Here is a 20007-nt window from a genome sequence, read left to right on the forward strand (position 1 = left end):
AAGTACTTGCAATAGCGATTAGGCAGGAAAAAGATATTAAGGGCATTCAGGTAGGAAAGGAAGAAATCAAGCTCTCACTATTCGCAGATGATATGATACTATACTTAGAGAACCCAATAACCTCCACCAAAAAACTCCTAGAAACAATAGACTCGTATAGTAAAGTTGCAGGTTATAAAATCAATACCCAAAAGTCCATGGCTTTCCTATACGCAAACAATGAGAGAGAAGAAAGCAACATGAAAAAAACAATCCCGTTCACAATTGTGCCCCAGAAAATCAAGTACCTAGGAATCAGCTTAACTAAGGAAGTAAAGGACCTGTACAAAGAAAACTACAAAACGCTACTTCAGGAAATAAAAGAGGACATGAGGAAATGGAAAGATATCCCCTGCTCATGGGTCGGGAGACTTCACATTGTCAAAATGGCAATACTACCGAAAGCATTGTATAAATTCAATGCAATCCTTATAAGGATACCCATGATATTCTTCAAAGAAATGGAGCAAACACTCCTGAAATTTATATGGAACAATAAGCCCCCACGAATAGCTAAAGCAATTCTTGGGAAAAAGAAAATGGGAGGAATCAACCTCCCTAACTTCAAACTGTACTACAAAGCAGTAATAATTAAAACAGCATGGTACTGGAACAAAGGCAGAACTGCAGACCAATGGAACAGGGTTGAATACACTGACATCTCCCCTCAATCATATGATCATCTAATCTTTGATAAAGATGCAAGTAATGTGAAGTGGAGTAAGGAAAGCCTCTTTAATAAATTGTGTTGGCATCACTGGACGACTACATGCAAAAAAATAGGCTCAGAACTCTGCCTAACACCATGTACAAAAGTAAGATCAAAATGGATTAAAGACCTCAACATCAGACCAGAAACCATAAGGTACATTGAAGATAAAGTTGGCAAAACCCTCCATGACATTGAAGCTAATGGTATCTTCAAAGACGCCACGCCACTGGCCGAGCAAGTGAAAACAGAGATAGATAAATGGGACTATCTTAAACTAAGAAGCTTCTGCACCTCCAAAGAAACAGTGACCAAAATACAAAGACAGTCTACAGAATGGGAAAGGATATTCACCGAATACACATCTGACAAGGGGTTGATATCCAGGATATACAAAATACTGGTTAAACTCCACAAGAAGAAAACATCCAAACCCATCCAAAAATGGGGCAATGAAATGAACAGAAACTTTCTCAAAGAAGAAATCCGAATGGCAAAAAAGCACATGAGAAAATGCTCTACATCATTAATCATCAGGGAGATGCAGATCAAAACCACAATGAGATACCATCTCACACCTCAGAGACTGGCCCACATTCAAAAGAACAAAAGCAACCAATGCTGGCGTGGATGTGGCGAGAAAGGGACACTCCTTCACTGTTGGTGGGAATGTCCACTGGTTCAGCCCTTCTGGAAAACAGTATGGACGATTCTCAAAAAATTAGAAATTGAGCTCCCATTTGACCCAGCAATACCATTCCTGGGAATATATCCCAGAGAGGCAAAAATGTATAGTCGAAGTGACATCTGCATTTGTTTGTTCATTGCAGCACTCTTTACAATAGCCAGAAACTGGAAGAAACCTGAATGCCCAAGAACAGATGACTGGTTAAAGAAACTTTGGTACATCTACACAATGGAGTACTATGTAGCTGTTAGAAAAGATGAAGTCATGAAATTTACATACAAGTGGTACAATATGGAAAGTATCATGCTAAGCGAAATGAGTCAGAAAGAGAGGGATAGACATAGAAAGATTGCATTCATCTGGGGGATATAAAGTAACAAAGTATGAGATTAATACCCAAGAATAGCTGAGATCAGCACCAGGAGGATTACTCCATAACTTAGAGGCCAGCCGGGTATCCTAGAGGAAAGGGCAGTTCAGATAGAGAAGGGAGCACCAAATAAAGGATGTTTGGAGGATCCTCCCAGGAGGGGAGATGCATGTCGAAAGTAGACTATGGACTGAACATGTTTGCCACTCAATGCCTCTTTTGCATACCGCAACACCCAAAACGAGAGAGAGAACACAGGGGATTGCCCTGCCACAGAGACAAGGGGGATGTGGGGATGGGGGTGGGGGGATATTATCCATGGTGGTGGAAAATGGGTACTGGTGGAGGGATGGGTATCTGATCATTGTATAATCGAAACCCAAGCACAAAGAATTGTAAATCTATAACTGTAAAAAAAAAAATAAAATAAAGGGAAAAAATTAAAAAAAAAAAGTTTCTTTCTGTTTGGTTTGGGTAGTGCTCAGAGCTACTCCCAGCTCTGTGCTCTTAAGTTGCTCCTGGCAGTGCTCAGTGCCAGGAACTGATTCAAGACCTGCTGCATGCCAAACATGCACTCAGCCTGATGAGCTATCTTTTTAGCCCTATGCGTTTGCTTTTTTGTTTTTGTTTTATTTTATTTTTTTAATTGATTTTGTTTTGGGAGTCACATATGCTGGTGCTCAGGACTTACTCCTGTCTCTGGGCTCAGGGATCATTCCTGGCAGTGCTGAGGTTCTAATCAGGGTCAGCGTGTGTAAGGCAAACAAATAGTACCTTCATGGTGCAGACCTCACATCTTACCAACCCCAGGAAGCTGTTGTCAAACTGAAGCTGGGTTCCAGTTGATCTGCGAGTTGTGGGAGATGATCCCTGCCACCCTGTTTCTCAGAGAGCCCAGACTGGAGAAAGGAATTGCTATTTTCAGGAAAGGAAAGTCAGTCCAAAAGAAAGTCAGCACATGAAAGGCAAGTGCTTTCTCCCGAGCCCAAGGACTTGTTTTCGTAGGCCACTGTCTGGTACCTGCTTTGTTTACATATCATGTGAGTGAGATCATGCAGCATTTGTCTTTCTGATTTTGATTAACTTTGTTTCTAGTTTGATCTGTGTTGTAGGTAAATGCAGTAGTCTATCTATCTCATAGCTGAGACAATTCCATTGTATGTGTAGTGTGGGGGGTAAGGGGGGTAAACCCAGCAACTCATGCACGTGAGGCAGACATCATACCACTGAGTAGTTTCAAGCTCCTGTTTGGCTTAAATATCAAAATTTCTCTATTCACGCATCTCTTGTGGAGTACTTGAGTTGTTCCCATATGTTGATTATTCTAAATAGCACCTAAACGTAGATATGCAGATATCTTTTTGAAATAGTGCTTTTGCATTCTTGAAATGGATAACAAGGAGTGGATATGCTGGATCACTTTTATTTTTATTTTTCAAAAATTATTATTTTTTTCCTTATTAAATCACTGTGAGATAGTCACAAAGTTGTTCATGATTGATTTTCAGTCCTACAATGTTCACTTTTAATTTTGGAGAGTGGGAGGTGTTCCATACTGTTTTTCTTAGAGGCTGAACCAGTTTCTATTCCCACCAACATTAACTGAGAGTTCTTTTTTTTTTTAATTTTTTTTTTATTAGTGAAACACCATGAGGTACAGTTGTAGATTTACAATTTTTTTGTGCTTGGGTTTGATTATACAATGATCAGATACCCATCCCTCCACCAGTGCCCATTTTCCACCACCATGGATAATATCCTTCCCACCCCCATCCCCCATCCCCCCCTGCCTCTGTGGCAGGGCAATCCCCTGTGTTCTCTCTCTCCTTTTGGGTGTTGTGGTATGCAAAAGAGGCATTGAGTGGCAAACATGTTCAGTCCACAGTCCACTTTCGACATGCATCTCCCCTCCTGGGAGGGTCCTCCAAACACCCTTTATTTGGTGTTCCCTTCTCTGTCTGAGCTGCCCTTTCCTCTAGAATGCCCGGCTGGCCTCTAAGTTATGGAGTAATCCTCCTGGTGCTGATCTCAGCTATTCTTGGGTATTAATCTCATATTTTGTTACTTTATATCCCCCAGATGAATGCAATCTTTCTATGTCTATCCCTCTGAGAGTTCTTTTTACTCTACATCCTTGACAGCTTTGTTTCTGGTCTTATTGTTATAGGCCATTCTCGCTGGTGTGAGGTGATATTTTATTGTTTGGTCAGGGAGACATCGGAAGTGAGTGTCCTGTGGTGCAGTGTTGCAGTATTTGCAAGTTCCATGACATCAAGTTAAAATAGGCCTGGGCTGCAAGTAAATGATGGCAATCACAGATGCACCATGCTCCAGGTGACTCTAAACTACTCTGCTGTGATCACACAGGCATGTATATAGTGAGGTAACCTATGTGTGTATGAGAGGGTGCAGGTTGAAAAAGGAGAGGTCTCATTTGCAGATCTTGCCCACTCTCTGGATGTCGTACTATTGACTAACTGTTGAGATTTCTTCCAGGTGCTTTCTTTTTCTTTTTCTTTTATTTATTTATGTAATTGAATCAGAGTGAGATACAATGTTACAAAGTTGTTCATGATTGGGTTTCCTCATACAGTGCTCCGTCACCTATCCCTTCACCAGTGCACATTTCCTATCACCAATGTCTCCAGTTTTCCTACCACAACTTCCCCCCGCATTCCAGACTGCCTCTATGGCAAGCACTTTTCTTTTTTTTCTCTCACCTCTCTCTCTTCTCTTTTTGTCATTATGGTTTGCAATACAGATACTGAAATGTTCTGGCATTCTCTTGGCTTTCCTGCGATCATTCCAATGTGGGCTGGGAGGAGTTGAGTGAGTTTAGCCTGATCTTTATTTTATTATTTTTTAATTTTTATTAGTGAAACATCATGAGGTACGTTGTAGACTTACACATTTTTGTGCTTGGGTTTCAATTATATAATGATCAAGTACCCATCCCTCCACCAGTGCCATTTTCCACCACCATGGATCCCAGTATCCCTCCTGACTCCCATCCTACCCTGCCTATATGGCAAGGCATTCCGTTTTGTTCTCTCTAGCACAGCGGGTAGGGCGTTCGCCTTACAAGCGGCCAACATGGCCGACCTGAGTTCGATTCCTCCGCCCCTCTCGGAGAGCCCGGCAAGCTACCGAGAGTATTCGATATGCCAGACACAGTAACAACAAAGTCTCCAATGGAGACGTTACTGGGCCCGCTGGAGCAAATCGACGATCAACGGGAGGGCTTTTACCTTTTAATAAAAAATAGAACAGTGGTAGGGCGTTTGCCTTGCACGCAGCCAACATGGCCGACCCGAGTTCGATTCCTCCGCCCCTCTCGGAGAGCCCGGCAAGTTACCGAGAGTATTCGATATGCCAGACACAGTAACAACAAAGTCTCCAATGGAGACGTTACTGGGCCCGCTCGAGCAAATCGACGATCAACGGGAGGGCCTCCTTTTGGGTGCTGTGGTTTCCAAAAGAGGCATTGAGTGGCAATCACGTTTGGGCTAGAGTCTACTTTCAGCATGCTTCTCCCATTCTGGGAGTATCCTCCCAACACCCTTTATTTGGTGCTCCCTTCTCTATCTGAGCTGCCTTTTCTTAAGGGACTATCTCTCACCTCCCAGTTGCCATGCTAAGCTTGGGATAGGTGTGTCTCACCTCAGGAATTTGCCCTTAGGTTGTTTCCAAGAGATTAATGATAGCCTGTCCTAGCAAGGTTGTAAATTACAGACCCCTAAGGTGATGCCTGCCTCCTGTTCAGACTCTTTAGACCTTGCCTCTTCCCCCCACCCCCCTTTTATTTAGATTTTTATTAGTGAAACACCATGAGGTACAGTTTTAGATTTACAAATTTCTGTGCTTGGGTTTCAGTTATACAATAATCGAATACCCATCCCTCCACCAGTGCCCATTCTCCACCACCACTAATCCCAGTATCCCTCCCTACCCCCAGACCTTGCCTCTTAATCTGATTTTGCAGTAATAGAATTGTAGCATTGGGGTGTGCTGAGTTTTGGCTTAATGACCTTACTCCCATCTCCCAGAGCAAACTTCCTCATGTACCTTAGAGATCTGAAGTGTTGGTTACTGTTTCAACCAACCACCTTTCTAAGAAAATTCTTGCACACTTTAGCCTTTGATTCCTGATAGCCTCTTTTCTTGGGGCTTCACTATGAGGCTTCTTTCTGTGGAGGACAACCCAGCTCATCTGTGTTTTTTGACTCTGCTTTAGCAAGAACTTTGAATGTAGCCCAATTTTCAGTCTAGATTTGCCATGATCATAGGACAGTTCAGTGCAGAGTCTCCCTATTCAGCCAGTTAGTTTTTGAACATCTTATGGTCCATTGTTTGTTATTTGTATCACTGAACTGTTCAGGTGCCTCTCTTGGTTTATTATCACTTTCATGGATAAGGGCCCACTTTGCTTACTTATCTAATTTTGTCCTTTCTTCCAGCCCACACATATTGGCTAATTCTTTACATGTCACAATCAACCGATATTGATTTATATCTCAGGGTTGCCAGAATTTTCTTTGTATGACTACTAAAGCAGTTTTATTTCTATCTCATATTCCCATACTCTCTATGAAATAGAACGACTAAAACTCTCTTCACAGTGACAGTTTTTGAGACAATATGCAACATTTGGTTGAAGATTTAAATGAAAAGATTCTATATTAGTTTTATATATATATGTAGCTTATGCATTTATTTTGCTATTTGATCTCTCTAATGTTGCTTAAAATAATATGCTGGTCATGCACAAATAATATGATAGTGAAATATATACTGTGTGAAGTTACTCTTATGAGGCATTGGCATCAAACCCAGGTCAGTTATGTACAAGCCTTATCTGCTGTACTATCTCTCCAGTTCTTAATCCCTGAAATTTGTAAATGTTGCCATAATATTTGAAAGGGAATCTTTATAATTGACAATAAAGTCAAATTTCTTGAAATAAGATTACCAGATTATTGGGTAGGCCCTAAATGCCATCCCAAGTGTTCTTGAAGAAAGAAGGGGGAGATTATATGACATACAAAAGAGATTGCAAGTAAGTAGGAGGCAAGATCTCCATGATGCCACTCCAAGTCAAGGAATGTCCAAAGCCACCAGATGCTGAGTCAGACAAGGAGTATATTGCCATCTAGACTTGAAATGCCACCCAAAGACACCTTGGTTCAGATGAAAAATTACCAAAGTTATCATTAAAATGACTATTGTAGAAAATAACCTGATTGGTTAATGTGTGTGTACTGATATGTGTGTGTCCAATACATTTACAGGAAACCAATTTGTTGTACCTTGTAAATAGTTGTTTAAGATCATTATGTAATATGTCGCTATTTTCCCATATAATCTCAACATTGTACAACATATCCAGATCCAACTACAATTCTATCTTCAAACATAATTAAAATATTATCATTCATCATTTCAACAGTCATCTGGTACCAATTTGGTTCAAACTATTATGCTAGTATGGAATTAGAATTTTTGAGTCTGATGGCCTAAAAGGGAAGTTTATTAGAAGGTGAGAGAAAGTGAATATGGCCTTCTCAATAAAGTATTTCCGACTTGTCCTCAAAGATCATTGAATGGGCAAGCAACTGGTGAACCTGCCTTTTGAACGCCTACCTATAAAGGTAGATGCCAGTCTCATATGGTTATGTTTAACGAGAATAGCAGACAATCAGCACTTCTATGATTCTTTTTCCTTCTAAATTATACTCCTGTTTGGAATAATCCACCGTTGACCTTTCTGGAGCAACCATAGAACTCAAAATGGTCAATTCCTATCACTCCTCTTTGCTTAAGATTCAGGACTTGTCCTGTGCCTTGGGCTTAGTTGATCTAGCACTCACATGCACAACTCTGAATTTTCAGTTGCAAACAGGCAGAGGACAGTTAAACAGGATTCCCAGCAGCAGGGGCAGCTGTGTCTACCAAAAACTTCCTGTTTCTTCCCCTCAGCCCTGCTGGGGTGTTGGCCCATATTCCCAATTTGGTCCTCTGTCACTTTGCCAATACAGATTCTTGTGTAATATCCATCTGAAAAATTTCCTTTTTACTTAGAGAATTAGCATTAATTTCTGTTACTTACAATTTGAAAGTTTCTACATATTCATAATGCTTCTTCTTGTTTTTTATCTTAGTGTTTTCATATTTTCTTATTCCAGGCTTCATTAATCCAATAGAACTTTTGACTTGGAGATATGAAAGTGTACTCTCAGATACAGTCTTAAAATGATGAATGTTGAAAAAGAATGATCAGTGTTGATAAATACAAATTGTATAAAGTAACAGAAACCTCTAAGCAAGCCATTTTGACAAGCTAGCAAGTTCTTATTAACCCCCAGGGTAATTAGAGTTCTCATGCAGGGGTGAAGCCACAGAGAACCAGGGAAGCAGAACTCTGTGACCTCGGACTCCAGGCTCAGCAGACCCAGGAGCAGAGATTTTCTACCTGCTCCCAGCAGCCCGGCAGACCTCCATTACCTCCATTACCTCCACTACGTAGCCGCGGACGACCTACAGGACGCTTTCCGGACACTTAGGCCTGGACTCATGCAGGGGTGAAGCCCCAGAGAACCAAGGAAGTGGAACTCTGTGACCTCGGACTCCAGGCTCAGTGGACCTGGGAGCAGAGATCCTCTGCCTGCTCCCAGCAGTCCGGCAGACCTCCATTACCTCCACTACCTCCACTACCCAGCTGCGAATGACCTCCAGGATTGCGCGGTTGCAATGTAGCTGTGCGACACATCATGAAACACTAAATAGAAGATTACCACACTATATTTGAATGCGTTGAAATATGGTTTGACGCATATGGTTTGACGCAGGAAACACCTGCAAAGGCAATTAGAGGCCGCCCTAAAAGCCTCTATCCCTCTTGGAGAGCCTGGAAAGTTACTGAGAGTGTTTTGCCCACATGGCAGAGCCTGGCAAGCTACCCGTGTGTATTCGATATGCCAAGACCAGTAAATGCAATGGGTCCCATTCTCCTGACCATGAAAGAGCCACCAATATGGCAGCATTAAGAAAGATGAGGAAGGAGAGGCTCATAAAATCTCAGGGCCGACCTAGGCTGCCAAAACGAAGAAGGACAAAAATGACTGTCTGTATTTTCAATGCATGTATGCTGGCATTGGATGACTCCATTGAGGACTTGATGGTGCAAGCATGAAAGATCAAGTATGACATCATTGATCTGACTGAGACAAGAAGGCATCAATCACATCATGCCGTTTTTGACACCTGGGAAGAACTGTTCCTCAGAACATGCGACAAAAAGGAACATGTGACAAAAGAGGCGTCGGTGGTGTCGGTGTTCTTGTCTACACGAACTTGGCTATAAACATTGATTCATTCGAATGCCTAACAACCTCAATTGGACAATTACACTTGAATAGATGTGGCTTACTGCCGGCAGTTTCTATCTTCGTTGTCAATACACCAACATCCAATTATAATGAAGGAGAAATTGAGAAGTTCTACATGGAGCTGGAGAAGTTCTATAAAGAAGACCACAACTTCTACAAGATCATTGTCAGTGATTTTAATGCCAAGATAGGACCGAGAAGATCAGCTTAGGAACTCCACATCGGGAACCATGGCCTAGAATGAAATGAACAGCGTGAGAGACTGTCTGAGTTCATCATGTCGACCAAGACCATACATGGTAACTCACAATTCCAGAAGGCCAAATCTAAACGTTGGACATGGGAGTCTTCTGGTGGATGATTCCACAACGAAATTGACCACATCATATTCAATCGGTGGTTTTGCCTGACCAATGTTGCTGTTGTCCCAAAATTCCAAATGGGATAGGACCATCATCTCCTTCGTGCAAAATTCTACTTCACAGAGCGGGGAGAACAGTATGCAAAGTTTAAGAAGAGAACTCCCAGAATGACCACCAACTGGGAGCTCTTTGGCACTATTGCCAAAACATGGGGAGATGCTTTGTTGACAACATTGACGAGGAATACGATCGACTGGTTCAGCACCTCCATGATTGTGCAAGGAACACCGAGAGAGAGATAGCCACAAAAAGATGACTGTTGTTGAAAACTCTCGAGCTCATTTGCCAATGTGGCTTGGCGCAAGCCTCAGGCAACCACAAGTGAACGTCCAAGCTCGCAAAGCAGTGCAGAGAAGCAATAAAGGAAGACCTCAAAGAGAGAAGAGCAGCCGTGCTGCCAGATGTGGCAGAAGCTGGGAAAAGCATTCACATCACCCGCCTGTCCTTTGCCAACTACAAGACAAAGATGACTGCCCTCCAATGTCCTGATGGATCTATCACATCTTCTAGAAGGGCAATGAAGAAGATTATCCATGACTTCTACTCGGATCTCTTTGATAACCACATCCACTTGCCGACATACCAAATTCTGCAGGATGGATATGTCATTCCCAAAGTTCACCCTTCTGAAATCCGACACACCATTTTGTTGGTAAAGAATCGAACAGCACCTGGCCCAGACAAGGTCAGACCTGAACACCTGAAGAACCTGTCATCAGTACTCATCAATACACTGGCTCAGCTCTTCACACACTACCTGTCTGAATGCAAGATTCTGTCCCAATGGAAAACCAGCAGGACTGTACTACTGTATAAGAAGGGAGACATCCACAACATTGGCAACTATCGCCTGATCTGCCTGTTGTCTGTCATCTATAAGCTGTTCACTCGAGTCATCCTGAATAGGATTAGTAAAATACTAGATGAAGAACAAACATGCGAGCAAGCCAGTTTCTGAAAAGGATTTAGCACAATTGACCATATCCACATGATAACCAAGCTCATTGAGGTTTCTCGGGAGTTCAAGATGCCACTCTGTCTAATGTTCATTGATTTAAAGAAGGCCTTTGATTCTGTTGAGACTGAAGTGGTTATCAAGGCCCTAGCCAAACAGGGCATTCAAACTCAATACATCAGGATCCTCCGTGAGCTGTATTGCGGATTCAGTACCAGGATCTCACCATTCTACAGGGAGGTGATCAATGATGTCAAGAGAGGGGTTTGGCAGGGTGATACTATTTCACCGAAACTCTTCAGTGCCACCCTCGAGAATGTCATGCAACGACTGGAATGGGAAGGAATGGGAGTGAAGATAGACGGTCGGCAACTACACCACCTGCACTTCGCTGATGACATCGTTCTTATAACACCAAACATCAGCTAAGCGGTGCAAATGCTAGCCGACTTCGACCATGAGTGTGGAAGAGTCGGACTACAGCTGAATCTAACAAAGACAATGTTTATGAGAAATGGTCTCGTTCCTGACGTTCCATTCACTCTCAATGGGACAAACATCTCCAAATGCAACAGTTATGTGTACTTAGGTCGAGAAGTCAACATGACGAATGACCTGGAACCTGAGTTGTGCAGGAGAAAAAGAGCAACTTGGAATGCTTTCAAGAGCAACTTGGAATGCCTTCAAGAGCGTCGAAGAAATAGTTATGAGGACGAAGAACCTCCGGCTCCAGGCACATCTCTTCGATTCTACTGTTCTTCCTACATTAACATACGCCTCAGAGACCTTGGCCCTACACAAACATGTTGAGAACACTATTGGGGTCTCCCAAAGAGGAATCAAAAGAGCTATGCTTGGAGTATCATGCTTCACTCAAATGAGAGAAAGAATCCAAAGTTCCGACCTTCTTCGATGGTCAAGAATCAGGGATGCTGTCTCATTTGCCAAGGTGTCGAAAATCAGGTGGACTGGACATGTAATGAGATTTGGAGATGACCGCTGGACTAGAGCCATTACCGACTGGATTCCACATGACGTCAAAAGATCACATGGCCGCCCACCTATGAGATGGTCAGACTTCTTCGTCATCGTTGGTCAATGATCAACATGATGACAGTGATTAACAGAAATTATATCCAACTTATGAATTGACCTCATTTAATATTCTTTTTTTTCCTTTTGGCTTTTTGGGTCACACCCGGCGATGCACGGGGGTTACTCCTGGCTCTTCACTCAGGAATTACCCCTGGCAGTGCTCAGGGGACCATATGGAATGCTGGAAATCGAACCTGGGTTGGCCATGTGCAAGGCAAATGCCCTACCCACTGTGCTATTGCTCTAGCCCCTCATGTCATATTCGTAATCATTTATCTATTAGTGAGCACTCAGATTATTTCCATATACTGCCCAATGTAAACAGTGTACCTCTCAATATGGTGGTGCCTATATCTTTTCGAATTAATGTTCTTGTTCCCTTCAGATAAATATTAGAAGTTGAATGGCTGGGCCACATGGACGTTCTATAATTTTTGGAGGAACAGAAATCTTCGTGTTGTTTTTCTACATGAATCTCCCAATTTACATACCCATCAACAGTTCACAAGGGTTCTCCTTCTCTCAAAACCCATAAAACATTCATATCTTGTATTTTTTTTATAATAGCCATTTTGCTGATAGTTTGTACTGTGGTTCAGATTTGTATTTCCCTGATGATTATTAATGATGTGTATCTTCCCTTCCTTGGTCGGTTCTCTTCACCTTTCTTGGAAAAATGTTCAGGTCCTCTACCCACTTTTTAATCATCTATAATTTTTGTTTATTTTGGGGGTCACACACAAGAGTGTTGTTCCCAGCTCCTTTCTTGGGAGTTATTTATGACAGTGTTGGAGTGAGTGGGGGGCTTAGTGTGGAGGCTGGGTCCATACAGGAACTGATGTGGCACTTTGGTAGACCTGGAACCTGAGACTTAGGAGCAAGTGTAGTGCTTTGTACTATGGGGTCTAGTCTGATATTGGAGCTGGCCTCGGACCTGGTATTGTAGGAGTATTAGTACCTCCTTTCTTGTCATCTTGCTAACATTACTCAAAGCTATTTTAACTAGGCAAAATAAGAAAAAATATTAAAATGCTTGTTACTATAGATGACTTGGTGATATTAATTCTACTCCTTAAAAAGAACTGCACCATCAACAGATTTTAATAAAGCAGTTATTAAGCACATTTGACTCTGATGAAGGCAGACTCATTTTCTAATAATTTTATCAGACTGAAAATCATGTTAGACTTTCCTTTAATTTTTCCAGTGAGATCATGTTGAAATGACAGTTTTATTCTCTTTGGAGGGCTGGAGTTATAGCACAGTGTGTTTGCCTTGCGCGCAGCCAGCCTGGCCAAGCTGGGTTCAATTCCTCCGCCCCTCTCGGAGAGCCCGGCAAGCTACCGAGAGTATCTCGCCCGCATGGCAAAGCCTGGCAAGCTACCCGTGACGTATTCAATATGCCAAACACAGTAACAACAAGTCTCACGATGGAGATGTTACTGGGTCTGCTCAAGCAAATCGATGAACAATGGGAGGACCATGATCATGACTGTGATTCTCTTTGGAAGGGAGGCACGCCTGTACTGTTTTCAGAGCTTACTCCTGACTGTGCTCAGAGGGTCATATCTGGTGCCAGGGAATCAACTAGCATTATCACATGCAAGACAAATGACTTACACCTGTACAATCTCTTTGGTCCTCAACTTTTTTTTTAATTTACAAATTAGGCAACTGAAACAAAATTCTGAGATCACCTTAATGCCTATCATTTCATTAGGGGTAAAAATCACTCGTGGTCATTTCTTGTTTAATGTTTATGACTAGCTATATGATTTAAGGGAGAATCACATTTTTCTGTTACATAGTCTACATAAAATAGGAACAAACAAATTCTTCAGCATGGAGAACAGAGTTAACATACATGCTATTGCTTCATAAAACAGATTCGTTTGGCATTTCTAGTTAAAAGTAAAATTAGGGCTTCTGGAATGAAGAATTCTTTGCACTTCTGAACTTGTAGTTGAGGATTCTTCTGTTAAGAACATACATATTTCCACAACAGATTCTTTTTCTTTTTTGCATTTACTACTGCTAGAATGTTCAGAACTAAATGGTTGTCCTACTTGTTAAATATTACTGTATACTCTTTATATTTTTTAGAACTTTTTCTTAAACCCCATCTTCTTCATACACTAATTTTAATTTTTAACAAGTTTACTTGGCCAAATTTAACCTATCTCAAAGTATATATCTCTATATGCTTACATTAAATTGAAGAGTATTGTGACGAAAATATTACCCAGGTTCCTGAACCTCTTGAGGAGTTATTCCTTTCAGCAATGGTAAGTTAGTATTATTTAAATTTAAAATACTATTCCTTTCAGCAGTAGTAATTTCACTGCCTGGTTCTTGCCTTTGCATTGCTCTTCTCTACTGGATTCTGATTCTTATCCATCTGGTGCTAGACTCAAGACCTCTCCTTTCCTCCCTCTTCTTTACCATGTACTGGAGTACAAGTTTTTCTGGTCAGATACTCTCCCTCCACTCCCTCCTCATTCAAATCAACATATGTAAATAGGTATCAAGCTTGCAAATGTGCTACTTCATTTAAATTCCTGAAATCCTTTCATCTCAACCCAGATCACACTAAAGGTTTATTCTACCTTATTCTACCTGGGAAGCCAGCAAATGTTCCACAGAGCCTAGGGGAGAACACACTTGCACGATTTTCTCTGCTCCTGGTTCCTCCTGTCCCCTTCACCCCCAGAGTGATGCTGCCATTCTTGGGACTGAACACTTTGATTGGTCTCTTCTAACATTATTTCAGTCACAGTGTCTCCACCAAGACGCTCCCCTGCTGGTGATATCCTCTCATATAGTCTTCTCCACGATTTTCTTGCCTCTGATGCACACGCTACTTGTGGGATATCGATGGAAATAGCTCAATTAATTTCCTAACACTTGGAAGAATGTGTGCTTCATGAGAAATAGTGTGTGTCAATAACTCCGTGGGAAAAGTACAAGAGTCCTATGCTCTTTCTAGATTCAGGGAAAGGAACATTAATTAAAGAAATTCTTCTCTGTTTTTTTCATCTCAGTCCTTCTAAGTTATATAATAAAATTTGGTTTTATAATTTTTCCTATTCAGGAATTATCCCTGGATTTTAACTATTTGAGTCAAGTGAGTTCAATTAAATATTAAACTGCATGGAGAGGAAAGTATATTTTAAAATCATGTTAGCTATAAAAAATAAGACACTGCTCCTATTCATAAGACATTTTAGAGCAATACACTTTTTTCCCCATTTCAGGCAGCATAGAAGTGTCATTGTGCAGGATTTGAAAACTGATGCCAGCACTCTATTTCCAGGAACTATGATTTAAATACTTTTTAATGTTTTTTTCTAAAAATTTAAATAGGTGATATTAATGTGCAGTCAGGTAGGCAGTAGATTATACATAAATTTGTACAATCAAGCATAATAAAATTGAATAATTATAATATAGTTATTATATATAATAATTAACTGGATTATATATGGTATATATATCACCAGCATATATATTATATATTATAATTATATATCATGTCATTAAGATGAGGTCCCATTCTCAATGGTTCTCACAACCACCTACTTTCTTTATGATAAATGGTTTCAGTTACCTGTCTTTTTTTATACCTCCCCAAATTATTGCAATATGGCATTTATAAGTAACCTCTTTAATTTTCAGTTGCCATTTTTTTCTACTTGAATTAGTTCCTTCTAGTCAGGGACCTGGAGCAACAGTACAGCGGGTAGGGCATTTGCCTTGCATGCAGCGGACCTGGGTTCAATTACTCTGCCCCTCTTGGAGAGACTGGCAAGCTACTGAGAGTATTTCACCTGCACGGCAAAGCCTGGCAAGCTACCTGTGATGTATTCGATATGCCAAAAACAGTAACAAGTCTCACAATTTGTTGGGAGACGTTACTGGTGCCCGCACCTGCTGGAGCAAATCGATGAACAATGGGAGGATAGTGCTACAGTCAGGGACGAAGATGTGCAGTTAATGTGATTTTATACATAACAGCTTGTGATATAGACAAATTTATAGATCATCATTAATTTTAGTTCTTTATTTTGACATCTTTATTTTGACATCTTTATTTTGACATCTTTATTGGGAATATGTCAAAAATAATAGTGCCTAATTCATAAGGCTACATGAGGACACAACACACAATAAAGTAATGTCTGCTTAGAACCTGCTGAGTGATTTGTGAATACTAGCTATTTTCACTAGTCTTGTTCACTTCAGAATCTGGCAAACTGATCTGCATTACTTAAATTCTTGTTAAGAATACCATTATTTATGACTTCACAGGTCAGATTTATTGAAATCTAGTGGGCCATTAGCTTTTCTTAAACTAAAGGAAGACAGTTGTAAGTTCAAACTATGCAACTTAGACAAAGGGTCTTGTGATGGTTTTGCTGTTTGCTTGCTTATTTGTTTGCTTTTTAGTATTGATACAATCTCCACATTTCCCTAGCAGTCTCCATGTCTTAGGAGATGACCTCTTTTAACTACATCAGTTGAACTTTTAGGTCACCAGACTTGATTTCTGGCAACAGGAGATGGTCAGGAGAGTACAAGGGCAGAAAGACAGATGGAACATATATTCCCATACTCTCCCTCCTTGAAACAGAATAGTTTAGTATTGTTTATGAAAGATTAATAATGAATTATATCTTATATACTTCATAAGGTATATGGTTTATACGCTGGTCTAAATTTTTCTATATTATTTCAACTATCTTATTAAAAATATTACTAGTATTTGAGGGATTGGAGAGATAGCTAAAAAGCTGGGGTACATGCTTTCATGCTGAAGACCTATGCTTAACCCTGGCACAATAGGTACCCTGAATACTGTCAGAAACAACACTAAATGCGAAGCTAGAAATAGTCCTGCGCATCACAGGACTTTAAAGTATTACACTACAGGATTTTGTGAAATTGGGAGATTAATTCATTTCACACTTATTTTAACGCAGGTTGTTGGACTTTCAGATGGAAGTAGCTACATTATAGATAATTATGGAAACAGAGTTACAAGGCTGAGTATTACTGATGAAATATTTAGAATAATATTATGTCCATAATATAGTTACATTATAGATTGTTATAGAACCAGATGTATAAGGCTGTGTTACTAATGAAATATTTTTTTAAAAACTGTCCATAATTTTTTTAAAGAAACAGTAAGTGGACTTGAGCATCCTTGATTTCAATTAGAAACCCTTAATATGTATGAATTTTCAGACTTTTGTCCTTTTTCATATACCACTTCATGGACTTCATAATTTTTTAAAATAATATTATTCTAAGATTTATTAAACAGGACTTTTTTTTTCTGAGGGCTGTATGATAAAAGAGTCTTTCTTCAGCTGCTATCTCTTTGAGACAGTTAGTCCTGGTAATATTTAATGTCTTTTCCAAAGACAGGTGTCACTTGTCTTCTTTGCTTCTGCATAATGAAACTATGAATTATTCCTTTAAACATTATTATAATGTTTGGGACATACTAAAGTTGTGCTCAGATTATATAAGAAAATAGGGGAAAGTTTAAAAAATTAACCCATCCTCACATCTTGAGAAGTTAGAAGGAGAACTACAAATGAAAGACAGAGTAAATGAAATCTAAATCAGGAAAGCAATACAAAGAGTTAATAAAAGCAGGAACTGTTTTTTGAAAGTCTAAACAAAAATAATTTTAACTATGTCATGATGATAAAATCCTAATAAACTGAGGCAGAGATAAAAGGGCAGAAATATAATATACAATTCAAAAATACAAATGGTCATATGAAGTTACAGTGAACTTATGTCACTAAGTTGCAGAACCTAGAAAAAATGGATGAAATGTAAATGAATACTTCTCCAAAAACTGAATAAGGAGGAAGTATAAAATTTGAATAGGCAAATTACAAGAAAGAAAAAAAAATCTCCCTCAAGCCAAAGGGAGTTCTAGTAAACCTTCTACGAGATTTACTACTTACTCTCTTGAACTCTTTCCTAACAGCTTCTATTAAACCAACATTACTTTAGCACCAAAAGCAATCTGGGATATTTCTAAAGAAGAAAATAATAGGCCAATAGTCTTGATGAACTTAAATACAAAGACCCACTGAAAGCCTCTCTTCTAACTATAAATAAAACATAAACTCCTCAAATTCATCCCAAGCGATCTCTTCAATGTAAATTCCCCTCTCCTTTATTCTTTGTTCTGGTTTTCATACTTACTAAATTCTAAACCCTAGTTCAGAGAAATCAAATACACTATAAAACAAACAGAAAGAAAATATGCCTATGGGAGTCAGTGTGCACATACTGATTGTCATCAATAAATGTCTGTTTCATGAATAATAGCCTCTAGTTTATTCTGTCAAATAACTGAATGCATCCTGTGGAAAGCAGATTAACACATTTAACACATTACTCTCCCAGGTGAGAAAAGACAATCTGTTTGACTGTTAAACTATTTTTTAAAAATATATACTGTCACTGTCCTCCCGTTGTTCATCGATTTGCTCGAGCGGGCCCAGTAACGTCTCCATTGGAGATTTTGTTGTTACTGTGTCTGGCATATCGAATACGTCACGGGGAACTTGCCAGGCTCTGCCGTGCGGGCGAGATACTCTCAGTAGCTTGCCGGGCTCTCTGAGAGGGGCGGAGGAATCGAACTCGGGTCGGCCATGTTGGCTGTGTGCAAGGCAAACGCCCTGCCGCTGCACATATACTAAAATTGGAACGATACAGAGAAGATTAGCGTGGCCCCTGCGCAAGAATGACACGCAAATATATACATATATATGTATATATATTTTTCTTGGTTGTTGTTGCAGGGGCACACCCAGCAGTGTTCTGGGCCTTGGAGACTCCAGGAGGTATTTGGGAAGTCATGGGATGCTGAGGATGGATTCCAGGGTCTCACGCATATGCTTTACCACTTTGACTATCACTACAGTCCCAAAAATAATATTTTAAAAAGAATTAAGAGACTTGTAGTGTATCTGTTTATTGAAATTTAGTGGTAATTTATGTAGGCCAGATATTTAGAGACTGGAAAGTTGGTTGAAAGTGATAAAAACCTTTATTATTAAATTCTTTCTTCAGTTTCATGGTCCCTCAACAGATGCATTCTAATTTTCAAAAATAAACTATATGTCAACAAGTTTTGGAAACTTCTGTTGGATAATCTTGGGAAGGAGATATATATATATATATATATATAATTGATTAAATATAATGACACTGAGTATGCTTAAAAAGATATATAAATAATTGTTAGTCATATTTAATGATATTTGGAAAATCATTTCTATTTCAACAAAGCAAACAATTTCTCTTTGGTGAAATGATGAAGGTGGACTCTAAGTTGTCCTTACTTTTGGGTAGTCCTGAGAGCCCAAGTCTATGGTGATACCATGGGTCCCTGTTCTTTTTGCATAATATTCCTTTTCCCAGTTATTTCTACAGAGTGAGCAGGTGGAGGTCAAGTTTGGATCTTCTTTCCTGGATATGTTTTGCTATGACTCTTCTAGTTCTGCCAGGGCACATTCTCTCTAACTGGCTTCTAGTTTTCAGAAGGAAGAAGATTGTATATGAAAATAAAGACAAGGTACAATAAAAACTTTCATTGTTTTCTCCAGAAAGTTTAAAAATCTTATTCATTATCCTTGGATAGATGAACTATTTATGCCACAGTGAATAATATAAATAATATATAACATGATAGACAAAATCAGAGGCTTTAGGAACTATGAAGATGGAACTCAATAGAACCCTGGTAATCACAAAGGCCTTCTAGAGTCTTTTATTTATTTACTTTTTATTAGTGAGAAACCATGAGGTAGACTTACAAATTTTTGTGCTTAGGTTTCAATTATACAATGATCAAATACCCATCCCTCCACCCGTGCCCATTTCCCACCACCACGGATCCCAGTATCTCTCCCCCATCCCACCCCCCCATCCCCCCTCCCCCCCCCCCCACCCCCCGCCTCTGTGGCAAGGCATTCCCTTTTGTTCTCTCTCTCCTTTTGGGTGTTGTAGTTTGCAAAAGAGGCATTGAGTGGCAATCATGTTTGGTCTATAGTCTACTTTCAGCATGCTTCTCCCATTCTAGAGTCTTTTAATGATTTAATGATGACAATTTACATTGAAAGCAAAGCCCTAAGCATTTTCCTATGGAGTTCTCATGGTCACAGTTTGTTCCTACTGAAATATGTAAGTACTTTTGAATCCTTCTCTTTTCGTGAGCTCCAGATACTTTCAGTGGGAGGTTAGGTTTATGGAACTATCTTACATTATTTCTGCCTTCTGTAAATCTGGATTTAGGTTTCATTAGCAGCAACAT

The 20007-nt window shown here is 39.9% G+C and overlaps 1 non-coding gene across 1 annotated transcript; it reads left to right on the forward strand.

Moving 5' to 3' along the window:
- The first annotated feature begins 18367 nt into the window (after positions 1-18367).
- Positions 18368-18476, forward strand: LOC130033924 (U6 spliceosomal RNA). The gene has a single exon (XR_008794027.1). It is a non-coding gene; the product is annotated as a U6 spliceosomal RNA (small nuclear RNA).
- Positions 18477-20007: the final 1531 nt, after the last annotated feature.

Source organism: Sorex fumeus, unplaced genomic scaffold, assembly GCF_029834395.1.
Source record: "Sorex fumeus unplaced genomic scaffold, SorFum_2.1 ptg000054l, whole genome shotgun sequence".
NCBI classification, from domain to species: domain Eukaryota; kingdom Metazoa; phylum Chordata; class Mammalia; order Eulipotyphla; family Soricidae; genus Sorex; species Sorex fumeus.